The 18,857-nt window shown below is 41.8% G+C and overlaps 20 non-coding genes across 20 annotated transcripts; all 20 read left to right on the top strand.

The window, feature by feature from the left end:
- The first annotated feature begins 856 nt into the window (after positions 1-856).
- Positions 857-929, top strand: TRNAR-CCU (transfer RNA arginine (anticodon CCU)). The gene has a single exon. It is a non-coding gene; the product is annotated as a tRNA-Arg (tRNA).
- A 279-nt stretch (positions 930-1,208) lies between these two features.
- TRNAI-UAU (transfer RNA isoleucine (anticodon UAU)) lies at positions 1,209-1,301 on the top strand. Its single transcript is given in 2 exon segments — positions 1,209-1,246; positions 1,266-1,301. It is a non-coding gene; the product is annotated as a tRNA-Ile (tRNA).
- A 1,103-nt stretch (positions 1,302-2,404) lies between these two features.
- Positions 2,405-2,477, top strand: TRNAR-CCU (transfer RNA arginine (anticodon CCU)). Its single transcript has one exon. It is a non-coding gene; the product is annotated as a tRNA-Arg (tRNA).
- A 279-nt stretch (positions 2,478-2,756) lies between these two features.
- Positions 2,757-2,849, top strand: TRNAI-UAU (transfer RNA isoleucine (anticodon UAU)). The gene is given in 2 exon segments: positions 2,757-2,794; positions 2,814-2,849. It is a non-coding gene; the product is annotated as a tRNA-Ile (tRNA).
- A 1,103-nt stretch (positions 2,850-3,952) lies between these two features.
- TRNAR-CCU (transfer RNA arginine (anticodon CCU)) lies at positions 3,953-4,025 on the top strand. Its single transcript has one exon. It is a non-coding gene; the product is annotated as a tRNA-Arg (tRNA).
- A 279-nt stretch (positions 4,026-4,304) lies between these two features.
- Positions 4,305-4,397, top strand: TRNAI-UAU (transfer RNA isoleucine (anticodon UAU)). The gene is given in 2 exon segments: positions 4,305-4,342; positions 4,362-4,397. It is a non-coding gene; the product is annotated as a tRNA-Ile (tRNA).
- A 1,103-nt stretch (positions 4,398-5,500) lies between these two features.
- Positions 5,501-5,573, top strand: TRNAR-CCU (transfer RNA arginine (anticodon CCU)). Its single transcript has one exon. It is a non-coding gene; the product is annotated as a tRNA-Arg (tRNA).
- A 279-nt stretch (positions 5,574-5,852) lies between these two features.
- TRNAI-UAU (transfer RNA isoleucine (anticodon UAU)) lies at positions 5,853-5,945 on the top strand. Its single transcript is given in 2 exon segments — positions 5,853-5,890; positions 5,910-5,945. It is a non-coding gene; the product is annotated as a tRNA-Ile (tRNA).
- Positions 5,946-7,048: 1,103 nt separating this feature from the next.
- Positions 7,049-7,121, top strand: TRNAR-CCU (transfer RNA arginine (anticodon CCU)). Its single transcript has one exon. It is a non-coding gene; the product is annotated as a tRNA-Arg (tRNA).
- A 279-nt stretch (positions 7,122-7,400) lies between these two features.
- TRNAI-UAU (transfer RNA isoleucine (anticodon UAU)) lies at positions 7,401-7,493 on the top strand. The gene is given in 2 exon segments: positions 7,401-7,438; positions 7,458-7,493. It is a non-coding gene; the product is annotated as a tRNA-Ile (tRNA).
- A 2,651-nt stretch (positions 7,494-10,144) lies between these two features.
- TRNAR-CCU (transfer RNA arginine (anticodon CCU)) lies at positions 10,145-10,217 on the top strand. Its single transcript has one exon. It is a non-coding gene; the product is annotated as a tRNA-Arg (tRNA).
- A 279-nt stretch (positions 10,218-10,496) lies between these two features.
- Positions 10,497-10,589, top strand: TRNAI-UAU (transfer RNA isoleucine (anticodon UAU)). The gene is given in 2 exon segments: positions 10,497-10,534; positions 10,554-10,589. It is a non-coding gene; the product is annotated as a tRNA-Ile (tRNA).
- A 1,454-nt stretch (positions 10,590-12,043) lies between these two features.
- TRNAI-UAU (transfer RNA isoleucine (anticodon UAU)) lies at positions 12,044-12,136 on the top strand. The gene is given in 2 exon segments: positions 12,044-12,081; positions 12,101-12,136. It is a non-coding gene; the product is annotated as a tRNA-Ile (tRNA).
- A 1,103-nt stretch (positions 12,137-13,239) lies between these two features.
- TRNAR-CCU (transfer RNA arginine (anticodon CCU)) lies at positions 13,240-13,312 on the top strand. The gene has a single exon. It is a non-coding gene; the product is annotated as a tRNA-Arg (tRNA).
- A 279-nt stretch (positions 13,313-13,591) lies between these two features.
- Positions 13,592-13,684, top strand: TRNAI-UAU (transfer RNA isoleucine (anticodon UAU)). The gene is given in 2 exon segments: positions 13,592-13,629; positions 13,649-13,684. It is a non-coding gene; the product is annotated as a tRNA-Ile (tRNA).
- A 1,103-nt stretch (positions 13,685-14,787) lies between these two features.
- TRNAR-CCU (transfer RNA arginine (anticodon CCU)) lies at positions 14,788-14,860 on the top strand. The gene has a single exon. It is a non-coding gene; the product is annotated as a tRNA-Arg (tRNA).
- A 279-nt stretch (positions 14,861-15,139) lies between these two features.
- Positions 15,140-15,232, top strand: TRNAI-UAU (transfer RNA isoleucine (anticodon UAU)). Its single transcript is given in 2 exon segments — positions 15,140-15,177; positions 15,197-15,232. It is a non-coding gene; the product is annotated as a tRNA-Ile (tRNA).
- Positions 15,233-16,335: 1,103 nt separating this feature from the next.
- Positions 16,336-16,408, top strand: TRNAR-CCU (transfer RNA arginine (anticodon CCU)). The gene has a single exon. It is a non-coding gene; the product is annotated as a tRNA-Arg (tRNA).
- A 279-nt stretch (positions 16,409-16,687) lies between these two features.
- TRNAI-UAU (transfer RNA isoleucine (anticodon UAU)) lies at positions 16,688-16,780 on the top strand. Its single transcript is given in 2 exon segments — positions 16,688-16,725; positions 16,745-16,780. It is a non-coding gene; the product is annotated as a tRNA-Ile (tRNA).
- A 1,455-nt stretch (positions 16,781-18,235) lies between these two features.
- TRNAI-UAU (transfer RNA isoleucine (anticodon UAU)) lies at positions 18,236-18,328 on the top strand. Its single transcript is given in 2 exon segments — positions 18,236-18,273; positions 18,293-18,328. It is a non-coding gene; the product is annotated as a tRNA-Ile (tRNA).
- The last annotated feature ends 529 nt before the right edge of the window (positions 18,329-18,857 follow it).

Raw genomic sequence — 18,857 nt, forward strand, 5'->3', positions numbered from 1 at the left:
GGTATTTTTAAAGGTTTTGGCCCTCCAATAAGCTTTCCTTCATCTTTATTAGCAGAGTCCTGTAAGTGTGTGATCATAATGAAAAGACAAGGGACCCTCTTTCCCTTGTCTACAAAAAGCAAGCACGTGGTTAAGATTTTGTCAGATCTAGAAAGCAAACGGTAGAACACAAACCATTCTCGATCACTCAGTCACAAGTGAATGTTTGATTGCTTTGGAAAAACAACCACTTATAGAAAAAGTCAAGTCCCAGTTGCCTAATGGATAAGGCACTGGCCTCCTAAGCCAGGGATTGTGGCTTTAACGCCCATCTGTATTGTTTGCCTTTCCTCTGTCTCAAAGTAAAGCCATTGGCATGTTATGGTTCCAGATTATAAGTGCTCTTCTGGCTTCTTCACTGGGTACTTGTCCCAGCTTCTGGGCCGGCTCCATCACTGTTACGTACTGTTATGTGACGATGCGCTAATCCCTTGGCAGCAGCAACATAATTGTATGTGAGATGTCACCAAGGGTTTAAAGTAAAGCCATTAGCATGTTTTAGTTCAAGATTAAAAGTGCTCGACTAGGTTCTTCACTGGATACTTGTCCCAATACATATTAAGAGGTATTCAGTTTTTAAAGGGTTTTGTCACTCCATTAAGATTTCCTTCATCTGCATTAGAAATGTCCTCTTAGTGTGCAATTAGAACGACAATACAAGGGAACCTAGTCTTTTCTTAAAAAAACAAGCATGCGGTTAAGATTTTATCCGATTTGGAAAGCAAACGGTACAACACAAACCTTTCTCGCTCACTCATCACATGTGAATGTTTGCTTGCTTTGGAAAGAAAAAACCACGGCGCAGAGCAAGTTTACAGCCCCAGTGGCCTAATGGATAAGGCACTGGCCTCCTAAGCCAGGGATTGTGGGTTCAAGTCCCATCTGGGGTGTTTACCTTTCTTCTTTCTTAAAGTTAAGCTGTTGCTGTTTTAGTTCCTGATTAAAAGTGCTCAACTGGCTTCATCCACTGGACTGATGCTTCTTTATATATTAATAAGAGAGAAGTAAATGACTTATTACTCACAGTATCTTGACTGACCGCTATCTTAAACGCTGTCGTGTTTTTGAAAATTGATGGAAAACAGACACGCTTGAGGAATCACTTCATCCCGCGGTGCAATCGGTCAGCACACGGTGGAAAACGGACACGCGTGCAGACATCAGTAAGAGCTCCAGTGGCGCAATCGGTCAGCGCACGGTACTTATAAAGCAGTAACTGTTGAGCAATGCCGAGGTTGTGAGTTCGAGCCTCACCTGGAGCACTCCTTTCTTGCCTTCTTGTGCTTTATTTAGACCTCCAGTGGAATAGCAAACTTACTCATGGCCCATGATCTATAAACATAATTGAAGGGGATACATGGAAGAGGTATACCGTTTTTAAGGGTGAGTCCCATCTGTGGTGTTTGCCTTTTCTCTTTCTTAAATAAAAGCCATTGGCATGTTTTAGTTCCAGATTAAAAGTGCTCAACTTGCTTCTTTACTGGATACTTGTCCCAATATATATTAAGAGGTATTTTTAAAGGTTTTGGCCCTCTAATAAGCTTTCCTTCATCTTTATTAGCAGAGTCCTGTAAGTGTGTGATCATAATGAAAAGACAAGGGAACCTCTTTCCCTTGTCTACAAAAAGCAAGCACGTGGTTACGATTTTGTCAGATCTAGAAAGCAAACGGTAGAACACAAACCATTCTCGATCACTCAGTCACAAGTGAATGTTTGATTGCTTTGGAAAAACAACCACTTATAGAAAAAGTCAAGTCCCAGTTGCCTAATGGATAAGGCACTGGCCTCCTAAGCCAGGGATTGTGGCTTTAACGCCCATCTGTATTGTTTGCCTTTCCTCTGTCTCAAAGTAAAGCCATTGGCATGTTATGGTTCCAGATTATAAGTGCTCTTCTGGCTTCTTCACTGGGTACTTGTCCCAGCTTCTGAGCCGGCTCCATCACTGTTACGTACTGTTATGTGACGATGCGCTAATCCCTTGGCAGCAGCAACATAATTGTATGTGAGATGTCACCAAGGGTTTAAAGTAAAGCCATTAGCATGTTTTAGTTCAAGATTAAAAGTGCTCGACTAGGTTCTTCACTGGATACTTGTCCCAATACATATTAAGAGGTATTCAGTTTTTAAAGGGTTTTGTCACTCCATTAAGATTTCCTTCATCTGCATTAGAAATGTCCTGTTAGTGTGCAATTAGAACGACAATACAAGGGAACCTAGTCTTTTCTTAAAAAATCAAGCATGCGGTTAAGATTTTATCCGATTTGGAAAGCAAACGGTACAACACAAACCTTTCTCGCTCACTCATCACATGTGAATGTTTGCTTGCTTTGGAAAGAAAAAACCACGGCGCAGAGCAAGTTTACAGCCCCAGTGGCCTAATGGATAAGGCACTGGCCTCCTAGGCCAGGGATTGTGGGTTCAAGTCCCATCTGGGGTGTTTACCTTTCATCTTTCTTAAAGTTAAGCTGTTGCTGTTTTAGTTCCTGATTAAAAGTGCTCAACTGGCTTCATCCACTGGACTGATGCTTCTTTATATATTAATAAGAGAGAAGTAAATGACTTATTACTCACAGTATCTTGACTGACCGCTATCTTAAACGCTGTCGTGTTTTTGAAAATTGATGGAAAACAGACACGCTTGAGGAATCACTTCATCCCGCGGTGCAATCGGTCAGCACACGGTGGAAAACTGACACGCGTGCAGACATCAGTAAGAGCTCCAGTGGCGCAATCGGTCAGTTCACGGTACTTATAAAGCAGTAACTGTTGAGCAATGCCGAGGTTGTGAGTTCGAGCCTCACCTGGAGCACTCCTTTCTTGCCTTCTTGTGCTTTATTTAGACCTCCAGTGGAATAGCAAACTTACTCATGGCCCATGATCTATAAACATAATTGAAGGGGATACATGGAAGAGGTATACCGTTTTTAAGGGTGAGTCCCATCTGTGGTGTTTGCCTTTTCTCTTTCTTAAATAAAAGCCATTGGCATGTTTTAGTTCCAGATTAAAAGTGCTCAACTTGCTTCTTTACTGGATACTTGTCCCAATATATATTAAGAGGTATTTTTAAAGGTTTTGGCCCTCCAATAAGCTTTCCTTCATCTTTATTAGCAGAGTCCTGTAAGTGTGTGATCATAATGAAAAGACAAGGGACCCTCTTTCCCTTGTCTACAAAAAGCAAGCACGTGGTTAAGATTTTGTCAGATCTAGAAAGCAAACGGTAGAACACAAACCATTCTCGATCACTCAGTCACAAGTGAATGTTTGATTGCTTTGGAAAAACAACCACTTATAGAAAAAGTAAAGTCCCAGTTGCCTAATGGATAAGGCACTGGCCTCCTAAGCCAGGGATTGTGGCTTTAACGCCCATCTGTATTGTTTGCCTTTCCTCTGTCTCAAAGTAAAGCCATTGGCATGTTATGGTTCCAGATTATAGGTGCTCTTCTGGCTTCTTCACTGGGTACTTGTCCCAGCTTCTGGGCCGGCTCCATCACTGTTACGTACTGTTATGTGACGATGCGCTAATCCCTTGGCAGCAGCAACATAATTGTATGTGAGATGTCACCAAGGGTTTAAAGTAAAGCCATTAGCATGTTTTAGTTCAAGATTAAAAGTGCTCGACTAGGTTCTTCCCTGGATACTTGTCCCAATACATATTAAGAGGTATTCAGTTTTTAAAGGGTTTTGTCACTCCATTAAGATTTCCTTCATCTGCATTAGAAATGTCCTGTTAGTGTGCAATTAGAACGACAATACAAGGGAACCTAGTCTTTTCTTAAAAAAACAAGCATGCGGTTAAGATTTTATCCGATTTGGAAAGCAAACGGTACAACACAAACCTTTCTCGCTCACTCATCACATGTGAATGTTTGCTTGCTTTGGAAAGAAAAAACCACGGCGCAGAGGAAGTTTACAGCCCCAGTGGCCTAATGGATAAGGCACTGGCCTCCTAGGCCAGGGATTGTGGGTTCAAGTCCCATCTGGGGTGTTTACCTTTCATCTTTCTTAAAGTTAAGCTGTTGCTGTTTTAGTTCCTGATTAAAAGTGCTCAACTGGCTTCATCCACTGTACTGATGCTTCTTTATATATTAATCAGAGAGAAGTAAATGACTTATTACTCACAGTATCTTGACTGACCGCTATCTTAAACGCTGTCGTGTTTTTGAAAATTGATGGAAAACAGACACGCTTGAGGAATCACTTCATCCCGCGGTGCAATCGGTCAGCACACGGTGGAAAACGGACACGCGTGCAGACATCAGTAAGAGCTGCAGTGGCGCAATCGGTCAGCGCACGGTACTTATAAAGCAGTAACTGTTGAGCAATGCCGAGGTTGTGCGTTCGAGCCTCACCTGGAGCACTCCTTTCTTGCCTTCTTGTGCTTTATTTAGACCTCCAGTGGAATAGCAAACTTACTCATGGCCCATGATCTATAAACATAATTGAAGGGGATACATGGAAGAGGTATACCGTTTTTAAGGGTGAGTCCCATCTGTGGTGTTTGCCTTTTCTCTTTCTTAAATAAAAGCCATTGGCATGTTTTAGTTCCAGATTAAAAGTGCTCAACTTGCTTCTTTACTGGATACTTGTCCCAATATATATTAAGAGGTATTTTTAAAGGTTTTGGCCCTCCAATAAGCTTTCCTTCATCTTTATTAGCAGAGTCCTGTAAGTGTGTGATCATAATGAAAAGACAAGGGACCCTCTTTCCCTTGTCTACAAAAAGCAAGCACGTGGTTAAGATTTTGTCAGATCTAGAAAGCAAACGGTAGAACACAAACCATTCTCGATCACTCAGTCACAAGTGAATGTTTGATTGCTTTGGAAAAACAACCACTTATAGAAAAAGTCAAGTCCCAGTTGCCTAATGGATAAGGCACTGGCCTCCTAAGCCAGGGATTGTGGCTTTAACGCCCATCTGTATTGTTTGCCTTTCCTCTGTCTCAAAGTAAAGCCATTGGCATGTTATGGTTCCAGATTATAAGTGCTCTTCTGGCTTCTTCACTGGGTACTTGTCCCAGCTTCTGGGCCGGCTCCATCACTGTTACGTACTGTTATGTGACGATGCGCTAATCCCTTGGCAGCAGCAACATAATTGTATGTGAGATGTCACCAAGGGTTTAAAGTAAAGCCATTAGCATGTTTTAGTTCAAGATTAAAAGTGCTCGACTAGGTTCTTCACTGGATACTTGTCCCAATACATATTAAGAGGTATTCAGTTTTTAAAGGGTTTTGTCACTCCATTAAGATTTCCTTCATCTGCATTAGAAATGTCCTGTTAGTGTGCAATTAGAACGACAATACAAGGGAACCTAGTCTTTTCTTAAAAAAACAAGCATGCGGTTAAGATTTTATCCGATTTGGAAAGCAAACGGTACAACACAAACCTTTCTCGCTCACTCATCACATGTGAATGTTTGCTTGCTTTGGAAAGAAAAAACCACGGCGCAGAGCAAGTTTACAGCCCCAGTGGCCTAATGGATAAGGCACTGGCCTCCTAAGCCAGGGATTGTGGGTTCAAGTCCCATCTGGGGTGTTTACCTTTCTTCTTTCTTAAAGTTAAGCTGTTGCTGTTTTAGTTCCTGATTAAAAGTGCTCAACTGGCTTCATCCACTGGACTGATGCTTCTTTATATATTAATAAGAGAGAAGTAAATGACTTATTACTCACAGTATCTTGACTGACCGCTATCTTAAACGCTGTCGTGTTTTTGAAAATTGATGGAAAACAGACACGCTTGAGGAATCACTTCATCCCGCGGTGCAATCGGTCAGCACACGGTGGAAAACGGACACGCGTGCAGACATCAGTAAGAGCTCCAGTGGCGCAATCGGTCAGCGCACGGTACTTATAAAGCAGTAACTGTTGAGCAATGCCGAGGTTGTGAGTTCGAGCCTCACCTGGAGCACTCCTTTCTTGCCTTCTTGTGCTTTATTTAGACCTCCAGTGGAATAGCAAACTTACTCATGGCCCATGATCTATAAACATAATTGAAGGGGATACATGGAAGAGGTATACCGTTTTTAAGGGTGAGTCCCATCTGTGGTGTTTGCCTTTTCTCTTTCTTAAATAAAAGCCATTGGCATGTTTTAGTTCCAGATTAAAAGTGCTCAACTTGCTTCTTTACTGGATACTTGTCCCAATATATATTAAGAGGTATTTTTAAAGGTTTTGGCCCTCTAATAAGCTTTCCTTCATCTTTATTAGCAGAGTCCTGTAAGTGTGTGATCATAATGAAAAGACAAGGGAACCTCTTTCCCTTGTCTACAAAAAGCAAGCACGTGGTTACGATTTTGTCAGATCTAGAAAGCAAACGGTAGAACACAAACCATTCTCGATCACTCAGTCACAAGTGAATGTTTGATTGCTTTGGAAAAACAACCACTTATAGAAAAAGTCAAGTCCCAGTTGCCTAATGGATAAGGCACTGGCCTCCTAAGCCAGGGATTGTGGCTTTAACGCCCATCTGTATTGTTTGCCTTTCCTCTGTCTCAAAGTAAAGCCATTGGCATGTTATGGTTCCAGATTATAAGTGCTCTTCTGGCTTCTTCACTGGGTACTTGTCCCAGCTTCTGAGCCGGCTCCATCACTGTTACGTACTGTTATGTGACGATGCGCTAATCCCTTGGCAGCAGCAACATAATTGTATGTGAGATGTCACCAAGGGTTTAAAGTAAAGCCATTAGCATGTTTTAGTTCAAGATTAAAAGTGCTCGACTAGGTTCTTCACTGGATACTTGTCCCAATACATATTAAGAGGTATTCAGTTTTTAAAGGGTTTTGTCACTCCATTAAGATTTCCTTCATCTGCATTAGAAATGTCCTGTTAGTGTGCAATTAGAACGACAATACAAGGGAACCTAGTCTTTTCTTAAAAAATCAAGCATGCGGTTAAGATTTTATCCGATTTGGAAAGCAAACGGTACAACACAAACCTTTCTCGCTCACTCATCACATGTGAATGTTTGCTTGCTTTGGAAAGAAAAAACCACGGCGCAGAGCAAGTTTACAGCCCCAGTGGCCTAATGGATAAGGCACTGGCCTCCTAGGCCAGGGATTGTGGGTTCAAGTCCCATCTGGGGTGTTTACCTTTCATCTTTCTTAAAGTTAAGCTGTTGCTGTTTTAGTTCCTGATTAAAAGTGCTCAACTGGCTTCATCCACTGGACTGATGCTTCTTTATATATTAATAAGAGAGAAGTAAATGACTTATTACTCACAGTATCTTGACTGACCGCTATCTTAAACGCTGTCGTGTTTTTGAAAATTGATGGAAAACAGACACGCTTGAGGAATCACTTCATCCCGCGGTGCAATCGGTCAGCACACGGTGGAAAACTGACACGCGTGCAGACATCAGTAAGAGCTCCAGTGGCGCAATCGGTCAGTTCACGGTACTTATAAAGCAGTAACTGTTGAGCAATGCCGAGGTTGTGAGTTCGAGCCTCACCTGGAGCACTCCTTTCTTGCCTTCTTGTGCTTTATTTAGACCTCCAGTGGAATAGCAAACTTACTCATGGCCCATGATCTATAAACATAATTGAAGGGGATACATGGAAGAGGTATACCGTTTTTAAGGGTGAGTCCCATCTGTGGTGTTTGCCTTTTCTCTTTCTTAAATAAAAGCCATTGGCATGTTTTAGTTCCAGATTAAAAGTGCTCAACTTGCTTCTTTACTGGATACTTGTCCCAATATATATTAAGAGGTATTTTTAAAGGTTTTGGCCCTCCAATAAGCTTTCCTTCATCTTTATTAGCAGAGTCCTGTAAGTGTGTGATCATAATGAAAAGACAAGGGACCCTCTTTCCCTTGTCTACAAAAAGCAAGCACGTGGTTAAGATTTTGTCAGATCTAGAAAGCAAACGGTAGAACACAAACCATTCTCGATCACTCAGTCACAAGTGAATGTTTGATTGCTTTGGAAAAACAACCACTTATAGAAAAAGTAAAGTCCCAGTTGCCTAATGGATAAGGCACTGGCCTCCTAAGCCAGGGATTGTGGCTTTAACGCCCATCTGTATTGTTTGCCTTTCCTCTGTCTCAAAGTAAAGCCATTGGCATGTTATGGTTCCAGATTATAGGTGCTCTTCTGGCTTCTTCACTGGGTACTTGTCCCAGCTTCTGGGCCGGCTCCATCACTGTTACGTACTGTTATGTGACGATGCGCTAATCCCTTGGCAGCAGCAACATAATTGTATGTGAGATGTCACCAAGGGTTTAAAGTAAAGCCATTAGCATGTTTTAGTTCAAGATTAAAAGTGCTCGACTAGGTTCTTCACTGGATACTTGTCCCAATACATATTAAGAGGTATTCAGTTTTTAAAGGGTTTTGTCACTCCATTAAGATTTCCTTCATCTGCATTAGAAATGTCCTGTTAGTGTGCAATTAGAACGACAATACAAGGGAACTTAGTCTTTTCTTAAAAAAACAAGCATGCGGTTAAGATTTTATCCGATTTGGAAAGCAAACGGTACAACACAAACCTTTCTCGCTCACTCATCACATGTGAATGTTTGCTTGCTTTGGAAAGAAAAAACCACGGCGCAGAGGAAGTTTACAGCTCCAGTGGCCTAATGGATAAGGCACTGGCCTCCTAGGCCAGGGATTGTGGGTTCAAGTCCCATCTGGGGTGTTTACCTTTCATCTTTCTTAAAGTTAAGCTGTTGCTGTTTTAGTTCCTGATTAAAAGTGCTCAACTGGCTTCATCCACTGGACTGATGCTTCTTTATATATTAATCAGAGAGAAGTAAATGACTTATTACTCACAGTATCTTGACTGACCGCTATCTTAAACGCTGTCGTGTTTTTGAAAATTGATGGAAAACAGACACGCTTGAGGAATCACTTCATCCCGCGGTGCAATCGGTCAGCACACGGTGGAAAACGGACACGCGTGCAGACATCAGTAAGAGCTGCAGTGGCGCAATCGGTCAGCGCACGGTACTTATAAAGCAGTAACTGTTGAGCAATGCCGAGGTTGTGCGTTCGAGCCTCACCTGGAGTACTCCTTTCTTGCCTTCTTGTGCTTTATTTAGACCTCCAGTGGAATAGCAAACTTACTCATGGCCCATGATCTATAAACATAATTGAAGGGGATACATGGAAGAGGTATACCGTTTTTAAGGGTGAGTCCCATCTGTGGTGTTTGCCTTTTCTCTTTCTTAAATAAAAGCCATTGGCATGTTTTAGTTCCAGATTAAAAGTGCTCAACTTGCTTCTTTACTGGATACTTGTCCCAATATATATTAAGAGGTATTTTTAAAGGTTTTGGCCCTCCAATAAGCTTTCCTTCATCTTTATTAGCAGAGTCCTGTAAGTGTGTGATCATAATGAAAAGACAAGGGACCCTCTTTCCCTTGTCTACAAAAAGCATGCACGTGGTTAAGATTTTGTCAGATCTAGAAAGCAAACGGTAGAACACAAACCATTCTCGATCACTCAGTCACAAGTGAATGTTTGATTGCTTTGGAAAAACAACCACTTATAGAAAAAGTCAAGTCCCAGTTGCCTAATGGATAAGGCACTGGCCTCCTAAGCCAGGGATTGTGGCTTTAACGCCCATCTGTATTGTTTGCCTTTCCTCTGTCTCAAAGTAAAGCCATTGGCATGTTATGGTTCCAGATTATAAGTGCTCTTCTGGCTTCTTCACTGGGTACTTGTCCCAGCTTCTGAGCCGGCTCCATCACTGTTACGTACTGTTATGTGACGATGCGCTAATCCCTTGGCAGCAGCAACATAATTGTATGTGAGATGTCACCAAGGGTTTAAAGTAAAGCCATTAGCATGTTTTAGTTCAAGATTAAAAGTGCTCGACTAGGTTCTTCACTGGATACTTGTCCCAATACATATTAAGAGGTATTCAGTTTTTAAAGGGTTTTGTCACTCCATTAAGATTTCCTTCATCTGCATTAGAAATGTCCTGTTAGTGTGCAATTAGAACGACAATACAAGGGAACCTAGTCTTTTCTTAAAAAATCAAGCATGCGGTTAAGATTTTATCCGATTTGGAAAGCAAACGGTACAACACAAACCTTTCTCGCTCACTCATCACATGTGAATGTTTGCTTGCTTTGGAAAGAAAAAACCACGGCGCAGAGAAAGTTTACAGCCCCAGTGGCCTAATGGATAAGGCACTGGCCTCCTAGGCCAGGGATTGTGGGTTCAAGTCCCATCTGGGGTGTTTACCTTTCATCTTTCTTAAAGTTAAGCTGTTGCTGTTTTAGTTCCTGATTAAAAGTGCTCAACTGGCTTCATCCACTGGACTGATGCTTCTTTATATATTAATCAGAGAGAAGTAAATGACTTATTACTCACAGTATCTTGACTGACCGCTATCTTAAACGCTGTCGTGTTTTTGAAAATTGATGGAAAACAGACACGCTTGAGGAATCACTTCATCCCGCGGTGCAATCGGTCAGCACACGGTGGAAAACGGACACGCGTGCAGACATCAGTAAGAGCTCCAGTGGCGCAATCGGTCAGCGCACGGTATTTATAAAGCAGTAACTGTTGAGCAATGCCGAGGTTGTGAGTTCGAGCCTCACCTGGAGCACTCCTTTCTTGCCTTCTTGTGCTTTATTTAGACCTCCAGTGGAATAGCAAACTTACTCATGGCCCATGATCTATAAACATAATTGAAGGGGATACATGGAAGAGGTATACCGTTTTTAAGGGTGAGTCCCATCTGTGGTGTTTGCCTTTTCTCTTTCTTAAATAAAAGCCATTGGCATGTTTTAGTTCCAGATTAAAAGTGCTCAACTTGCTTCTTTACTGGATACTTGTCCCAATACATATTAAGAGGTATTTTAAAGGTTTTGGCCCTCCAATAAGCTTTCCTTCATCTTTATTAGCAGAGTCCTGTAAGTGTGTGATCATATTGAAAAGACAAGGGACCCTCTTTCCCTTGTCTACAAAAAGCAAGCACGTGGTTAAGATTTTGTCAGATCTAGAAAGCAAACGGTAGAACACAAACCATTCTCGATCACTCAGTCACAAGTGAATGTTTGATTGCTTTGGAAAAACAACCACTTATAGAAAAAGTCAAGTCCCAGTTGCCTAATGGATAAGGCACTGGCCTCCTAAGCCAGGGATTGTGGCTTTAACGCCCATCTGTATTGTTTGCCTTTCCTCTGTCTCAAAGTAAAGCCATTGGCATGTTATGGTTCCAGATTATAAGTGCTCTTCTGGCTTCTTCACTGGGTACTTGTCTCAGCTTCTGAGCCGGCTCCATCACTGTTACGTACTGTTATGTGACAATGCGCTAATCCCTTGGCAGCAGCAACATAATTGTATGTGAGATGTCACCAAGGGTTTAAAGTAAAGCCATTAGCATGTTTTAGTTCAAGATTAAAAGTGCTCGACTAGGTTCTTCACTGGATACTTGTCCCAATACATATTAAGAGGTATTCAGTTTTTAAAGGGTTTTGTCACTCCATTAAGATTTCCATCATCTGCATTAGAAATGTCCTGTTAGTGTGCAATTAGAACGACAATACAAGGGAACCTAGTCTTTTCTTAAAAAAACAAGCATGCGGTTAAGATTTTATCCGATTTGGAAAGCAAACGGTACAACACAAACCTTTCTCGCTCACTCATCACATGTGAATGTTTGCTTGCTTTGGAAAGAAAAAACCACGGCACAGAGCAAGTTTACAGCCCCAGTGGCCTAATGGATAAGGCACTGGCCTCCTAAGCCAGGGATTGTGGGCCCAAGTCCCATCTGGGGTGTTTACCTTTCTTCTTTCTTAAAGTTAAGCTGTTGCTGTTTTAGTTCCTGATTAAAAGTGCTCAACTGGCTTCATCCACTGGACTGATGCTTCTTTATATATTAATAAGAGAGAAGTAAATGACTTATTACTCACAGTATCTTGACTGACCGCTATCTTAAACGCTGTCGTGTTTTTGAAAATTGATGGAAAACAGACACGCTTGAGGAATCACTTCATCCCGCGGTGCAATCGGTCAGCACACGGTGGAAAACGGACACGCGTGCAGACATCAGTAAGAGCTCCAGTGGCGCAATCGGTCAGCGCACGGTACTTATAAAGCAGTTACTGTTGAGCAATGCCGAGGTTGTGAGTTCGAGCCTCACCTGGAGCACTCCTTTCTTGCCTTCTTGTGCTTTATTTAGACCTCCAGTGGAATAGCAAACTTACTCATGGCCCATGATCTATAAACATAATTGAAGGGGATACATGGAAGAGGTATACCGTTTTTAAGGGTGAGTCCCATCTGTGGTGTTTGCCTTTTCTCTTTCTTAAATAAAAGCCATTGGCATGTTTTAGTTCCAGATTAAAAGTGCTCAACTTGCTTCTTTACTGGATACTTGTCCCAATATATATTAAGAGGTATTTTTAAAGGTTTTGGCCCTCCAATAAGCTTTCCTTCATCTTTATTAGCAGAGTCCTGTAAGTGTGTGATCATAATGAAAAGACAAGGGACCCTCTTTCCCTTGTCTACAAAAAGCATGCACGTGGTTAAGATTTTGTCAGATCTAGAAAGCAAACGGTAGAACACAAACCATTCTCGATCACTCAGTCACAAGTGAATGTTTGATTGCTTTGGAAAAACAACCACTTATAGAAAAAGTCAAGTCCCAGTTGCCTAATGGATAAGGCACTGGCCTCCTAAGCCAGGGATTGTGGCTTTAACGCCCATCTGTATTGTTTGCCTTTCCTCTGTCTCAAAGTAAAGCCATTGGCATGTTATGGTTCCAGATTATAAGTGCTCTTCTGGCTTCTTCACTGGGTACTTGTCCCAGCTTCTGGGCCGGCTCCATCACTGTTACGTACTGTTATGTGACGATGCGCTAATCCCTTGGCAGCAGCAACATAATTGTATGTGAGATGTCACCAAGGGTTTAAAGTAAAGCCATTAGCATGTTTTAGTTCAAGATTAAAAGTGCTCGACTAGGTTCTTCACTGGATACTTGTCCCAATACATATTAAGAGGTATTCAGTTTTTAAAGGGTTTTGTCACTCCATTAGGATTTCCTTCATCTGCATTAGAAATGTCCTGTTAGTGTGCAATTAGAACGACAATACAAGGGAACCTAGTCTTTTCTTAAAAAAACAAACATGCGGTTAAGATTTTATCCGATTTGGAAAGCAAACGGTACAACACAAACCTTTCTCGCTCACTCATCACATGTGAATGTTTGCGTGCTTTGGAAAGAAAAAACCACGGCGCAGAGCAAGTTTACAGCCCCAGTGGCCTAATGGATAAGGCACTGGCCTCCTAAGCCAGGGATTGTGGGTTCAAGTCCCATCTGGGGTGTTTACCTTTCTTATTTCTTAAAGTTAAGCTGTTGCTGTTTTAGTTCCTGATTAAAAGTGCTCAACTGGCTTCATCCACTGGACTGATGCTTCTTTATATATTAATAAGAGAGAAGTAAATGACTTATTACTCACAGTATCTTGACTGACCGCTATCTTAAACGCTGTCGTGTTTTTGAAAATTGATGGAAAACAGACACGCTTGAGGAATCACTTCATCCCGCGGTGCAATCGGTCAGCACACGGTGGAAAACGGACACGCGTGCAGACATCAGTAAGAGCTCCAGTGGCGCAATTGGTCAGCGCACGGTACTTATAAAGCAGTAACTGTTGAGCAATGCCGAGGTTGTGAGTTCGAGCCTCACCTGGAGCACTCCTTTCTTGCCTTCTTGTGCTTTATTTAGACCTCCAGTGGAATAGCAAACTTACTCATGGCCCATGATCTATAAACATAATTGAAGGGGATACATGGAAGAGGTATACCGTTTTTAAGGGTGAGTCCCATCTGTGGTGTTTGCCTTTTCTCTTTCTTAAATAAAAGCCATTGGCATGTTTTAGTTCCAGATTAAAAGTGCTCAACTTGCTTCTTTACTGGATACTTGTCCCAATATATATTAAGAGGTATTTTTAAAGGTTTTGGCCCTCCAATAAGCTTTCCTTCATCTTTATTAGCAGAGTCCTGTAAGTGTGTGATCATAATGAAAAGACAAGGGACCCTCTTTCCCTTGTCTACAAAAAGCAAGCACGTGGTTAAGATTTTGTCAGATCTAGAAAGCAAACGGTAGAACACAAACCATTCTCGATCACTCAGTCACAAGTGAATGTTTGAGTGCTTTGGAAAAACAACCACTTATAGAAAAAGTCAAGTCCCAGTTGCCTAATGGATAAGGCACTGGCCTCCTAAGCCAGGGATTGTGGCTTTAACGCCCATCTGTATTGTTTGCCTTTCCTCTGTCTCAAAGTAAAGCCATTGGCATGTTATGGTTCCAGATTATAAGTGCTCTTCTGGCTTCTTCACTGGGTACTTGTCCCAGCTTCTGAGCCGGCTCCATCACTGTTACGTACTGTTATGTGACGATGCGCTAATCCCTTGGCAGCAGCAACATAATTGTATGTGAGATGTCACCAAGGGTTTAAAGTAAAGCCATTAGCATGTTTTAGTTCAAGATTAAAAGTGCTCGACTAGGTTCTTCACTGGATACTTGTCCCAATACATATTAAGAGGTATTCAGTTTTTAAAGGGTTTTGTCACTCCATTAAGATTTCCTTCATCTGCATTAGAAATGTCCTGTTAGTGTGCAATTAGAACGACAATACAAGGGAACCTAGTCTTTTCTTAAAAAATCAAGCATGCGGTTAAGATTTTATCCGATTTGGAAAGCAAACGGTACAACACAAACCTTTCTCGCTCACTCATCACATGTGAATGTTTGCTTGCTTTGGAAAGAAAAAACCACGGCGCAGAGCAAGTTTATAGCCCCAGTGGCCTAATGGATAAGGCACTGGCCTCCTAGGCCAGGGATTGTGGGTTCAAGTCCCATCTGGGGTGTTTACCTTTCATCTTTCTTAAAGTTAAGCTGTTGCTGTTTTAGTTCCTGATTAAAAGTGCTCAACTGGCTTCATCCACTGGACTGATGCTTCTTTATATATTAATCAGAGAGAAGTAAATGACTTATTACTCACAGTATCTTGACTGACCGCTATCTTAAACGCTGTCGTGTTTTTGAAAATTGATGGAAAACAGACACGCTTGAGGAATCACTTCATCCCGCGGTGCAATCGGTCAGCACACGGTGGAAAACGGACACGCGTGCAGACATCAGTAAGAGCTCCAGTGGCGCAATCGGTCAGCGCACGGTACTTATAAAGCAGTAACTGTTGAGCAATGCCGAGGTTGTGAGTTCGAGCCTCACCTGGAGCACTCCTTTCTTGCCTTCTTGTGCTTTATTTAGACCTCCAGTGGAATAGCAAACTTACTCATGGCCCATGATCTATAAACATAATTGAAGGGGATACATGGAAGAGGTATACCGTTTTTAAGGGTGAGTCCCATCTGTGGTGTTTGCCTTTTCTCTTCCTTAAATAAAAGCCATTGGCATGTTTTAGTTCCAGATTAAAAGTGCTCAACTTGCTTCTTTACTGGATACTTGTCCCAATATATATTAAGAGGTATTTTTAAAGGTTTTGGCCCTCCAATAAGCTTTCCTTCATCTTTATTAGCAGAGTCCTGTAAGTGTGTGATCATAATGAAAAGACAAGGGACCCTCTTTCCCTTGTCTACAAAAAGCAAGCACGTGGTTAAGATTTTGTCAGATCTAGAAAGCAAACGGTAGAACACAAACCATTCTCGATCACTCAGTCACAAGTGAATGTTTGATTGCTTTGGAAAAACAACCACTTATAGAAAAAGTCAAGTCCCAGTTGCCTAATGGATAAGGCACTGGCCTCCTAAGCCAGGGATTGTGGCTTTAACGCCCATCTGTATTGTTTGCCTTTCCTCTGTCTCAAAGTAAAGCCATTGGCATGTTATGGTTCCAGATTATAAGTGCTCTTCTGGCTTCTTCACTGGGTACTTGTCCCAGCTTCTGGGCCGGCTCCATCACTGTTACGTACTGTTATGTGACGATGCGCTAATCCCTTGGCAGCAGCAACATAATTGTATGTGAGATGTCACCAAGGGTTTAAAGTAAAGCCATTAGCATGTTTTAGTTCAAGATTAAAAGTGCTCGACTAGGTTCTTCACTGGATACTTGTCCCAATACATATTAAGAGGTATTCAGTTTTTAAAGGGTTTTGTCACTCCATTAGGATTTCCTTCATCTGCATTAGAAATGTCCTGTTAGTGTGCAATTAGAACGACAATACAAGGGAACCTAGTCTTTTCTTAAAAAAACAAACATGCGGTTAAGATTTTATCCGATTTGGAAAGCAAACGGTACAACACAAACCTTTCTCGCTCACTCATCACATGTGAATGTTTGCTTGCTTTGGAAAGAAAAAACCACGGCGCAGAGCAAGTTTACAGCCCCAGTGGCCTAATGGATAAGGCACTGGCCTCCTAGGCCAGGGATTGTGGGTTCAAGTCCCATCTGGGGTGTTTACCTTTCATCTTTCTTAAAGTTAAGCTGTTGCTGTTTTAGTTCCTGATTAAAAGTGCTCAACTGGCTTCATCCACTGGACTGATGCTTCTTTATATATTAATCAGAGAGAAGTAAATGACTTATTACTCACAGTATCTTGACTGACCGCTATCTTAAACGCTGTCGTGTTTTTGAAAATTGATGGAAAACAGACACGCTTGAGGAATCACTTCATCCCGCGGTGCAATCGGTCAGCACACGGTGGAAAACGGACACGCGTGCAGACATCAGTAAGAGCTCCAGTGGCGCAATCGGTCAGCGCACGGTACTTATAAAACAGTAACTGTTGAGCAATGCCGAGGTTGTGAGTTCGAGCCTCACCTGGAGCACTCCTTTCTTGCCTTCTTGTGCTTTATTTAGACCTCCAGTGGAATAGCAAACTTACTCATGGCCCATGATCTATAAACATAATTGAAGGGGATACATGGAAGAGGTATACCGTTTTTAAGGGTGAGTCCCATCTGTGGTGTTTGCCTTTTCTCTTTCTTAAATAAAAGCCATTGGCATGTTTTAGTTCCAGATTAAAAGTGCTCAACTTGCTTCTTTACTGGATACTTGTCCCAATATATATTAAGAGGTATTTTTAAAGGTTTTGGCCCTCCAATAAGCTTTCCTTCATCTTTATTAGCAGAGTCCTGTAAGTGTGTGATCATATTGAAAAGACAAGGGACCCTCTTTCCCTTGTCTACAAAAAGCAAGCACGTGGTTAAGATTTTGTCAGATCTAGAAAGCAAACGGTAGAACACAAACCATTCTCGATCACTCAGTCACAAGTGAATGTTTGATTGCTTTGGAAAAACAACCACTTATAGAAAAAGTCAAGTCCCAGTTGCCTAATGGATAAGGCACTGGCCTCCTAAGCCAGGGATTGTGGCTTTAACGCCCATCTGTATTGTTTGCCTTTCCTCTGTCTCAAAGTAAAGCCATTGGCATGTTATGGTTCCAGATTATAAGTGCTCTTCTGGCTTCTTCACTGGGTACTTGCCTCAGCTTCTGAGCCGGCTCCATCACTGTTACGTACTGTTATGTGACGATGCGCTAATCCCTTGGCAGCAGCAACATAATTGTATGTGAGATGTCACCAAGGGTTTAAAGTAAAGCCATTAGCATGTTTTAGTTCAAGATTAAAAGTGCTCGACTAGGTTCTTCACTGGATACTTGTCCCAATACATATTAAGAGGTATTCAGTTTTTAAAGGGTTTTGTCACTCCATTAAGATTTCCATCATCTGCATTAGAAATGTCCTGTTAGTGCGCAATTAGAACGACAATACAAGGGAACCTAGTCTTTTCTTAAAAAATCAAGCATGCGGTTAAGATTTTATCCGATTTGGAAAGCAAACGGTACAACACAAACCTTTCTCGCTCACTCATCACATGTGAATGTTTGCTTGCTTTGGAAAGAAAAAACCATGGCACAGAGCAAGTTTACAGCCCCAGTGGCCTAATGGAAAAGGCACTGGCCTCCTAAGCCAGGGATTGTGGGCCCAAGTCCCTTCTGGGGTGTTTACCTTTCTTCTTTCTTAAAGTTAAGCTGTTGCTGTTTTAGTTCCTGATTAAAAGTGCTCAACTGGCTTCATCCACTGGACTGATGCTTCTTTATATATTAATAAGAGAGAAGTAAATGACTTATTACTCACAGTATCTTGACTGACCGCTATCTTAAACGCTGTCGTGTTTTTGAAAATTGATGGAAAACAGACACGCTTGAGGAATCACTTCATCCCGCGGTGCAATCGGTCAGCACACGGTGGAAAACGGACACGCGTGCAGACATCAGTAAGAGCTCCAGTGGCGCAATCGGTCAGCGCACGGTACTTATAAAGCAGTAACTGTTGAGCAATGCCGAGGTTGTGAGTTCGAGCCTCACCTGGAGCACTCCTTTCTTGCCTTCTTGTGCTTTATTTAGACCTCCAGTGGAATAGCAAACTTACTCATGGCCCATGATCTATAAACATAATTGAAGGGGATACATGGAAGAGGTATACCGTTTTTAAGGGTGAGTCCCATCTGTGGTGTTTGCCTTTTCTATTTCTTAAATAAAAGCCATTGGCATGTTTTAGTTCCAGATTAAAAGTGCTCAACTTGCTTCTTTACTGGATACTTGTCCCAATATATATTAAGAGGTATTTTTAAAGGTTTTGGCCCTCCAATAAGCTTTCCTTCATCTTTATTAGCAGAGTCCTGTAAGTGTGTGATCATAATGAAAAGACAAGGGACCCTCTTTCCCTTGTCTACAAAAAGCAAGCACGTGGTTAAGATTTTGTCAGATCTAGAAAGCAAACGGTAGAACACAAACCATTCTCGATCACTCAGTCACAAGTGAATGTTTGATTGCTTTGGAAAAACAACCACTTATAGAAAAAGTCAAGTCCCAGTTGCCTAATGGATAAGGCACTGGCCTCCT

The sequence above is a fragment of the Rhinoderma darwinii genome, chromosome 3, assembly GCF_050947455.1.
Source record: "Rhinoderma darwinii isolate aRhiDar2 chromosome 3, aRhiDar2.hap1, whole genome shotgun sequence".
NCBI lineage: Eukaryota > Metazoa > Chordata > Amphibia > Anura > Rhinodermatidae > Rhinoderma > Rhinoderma darwinii.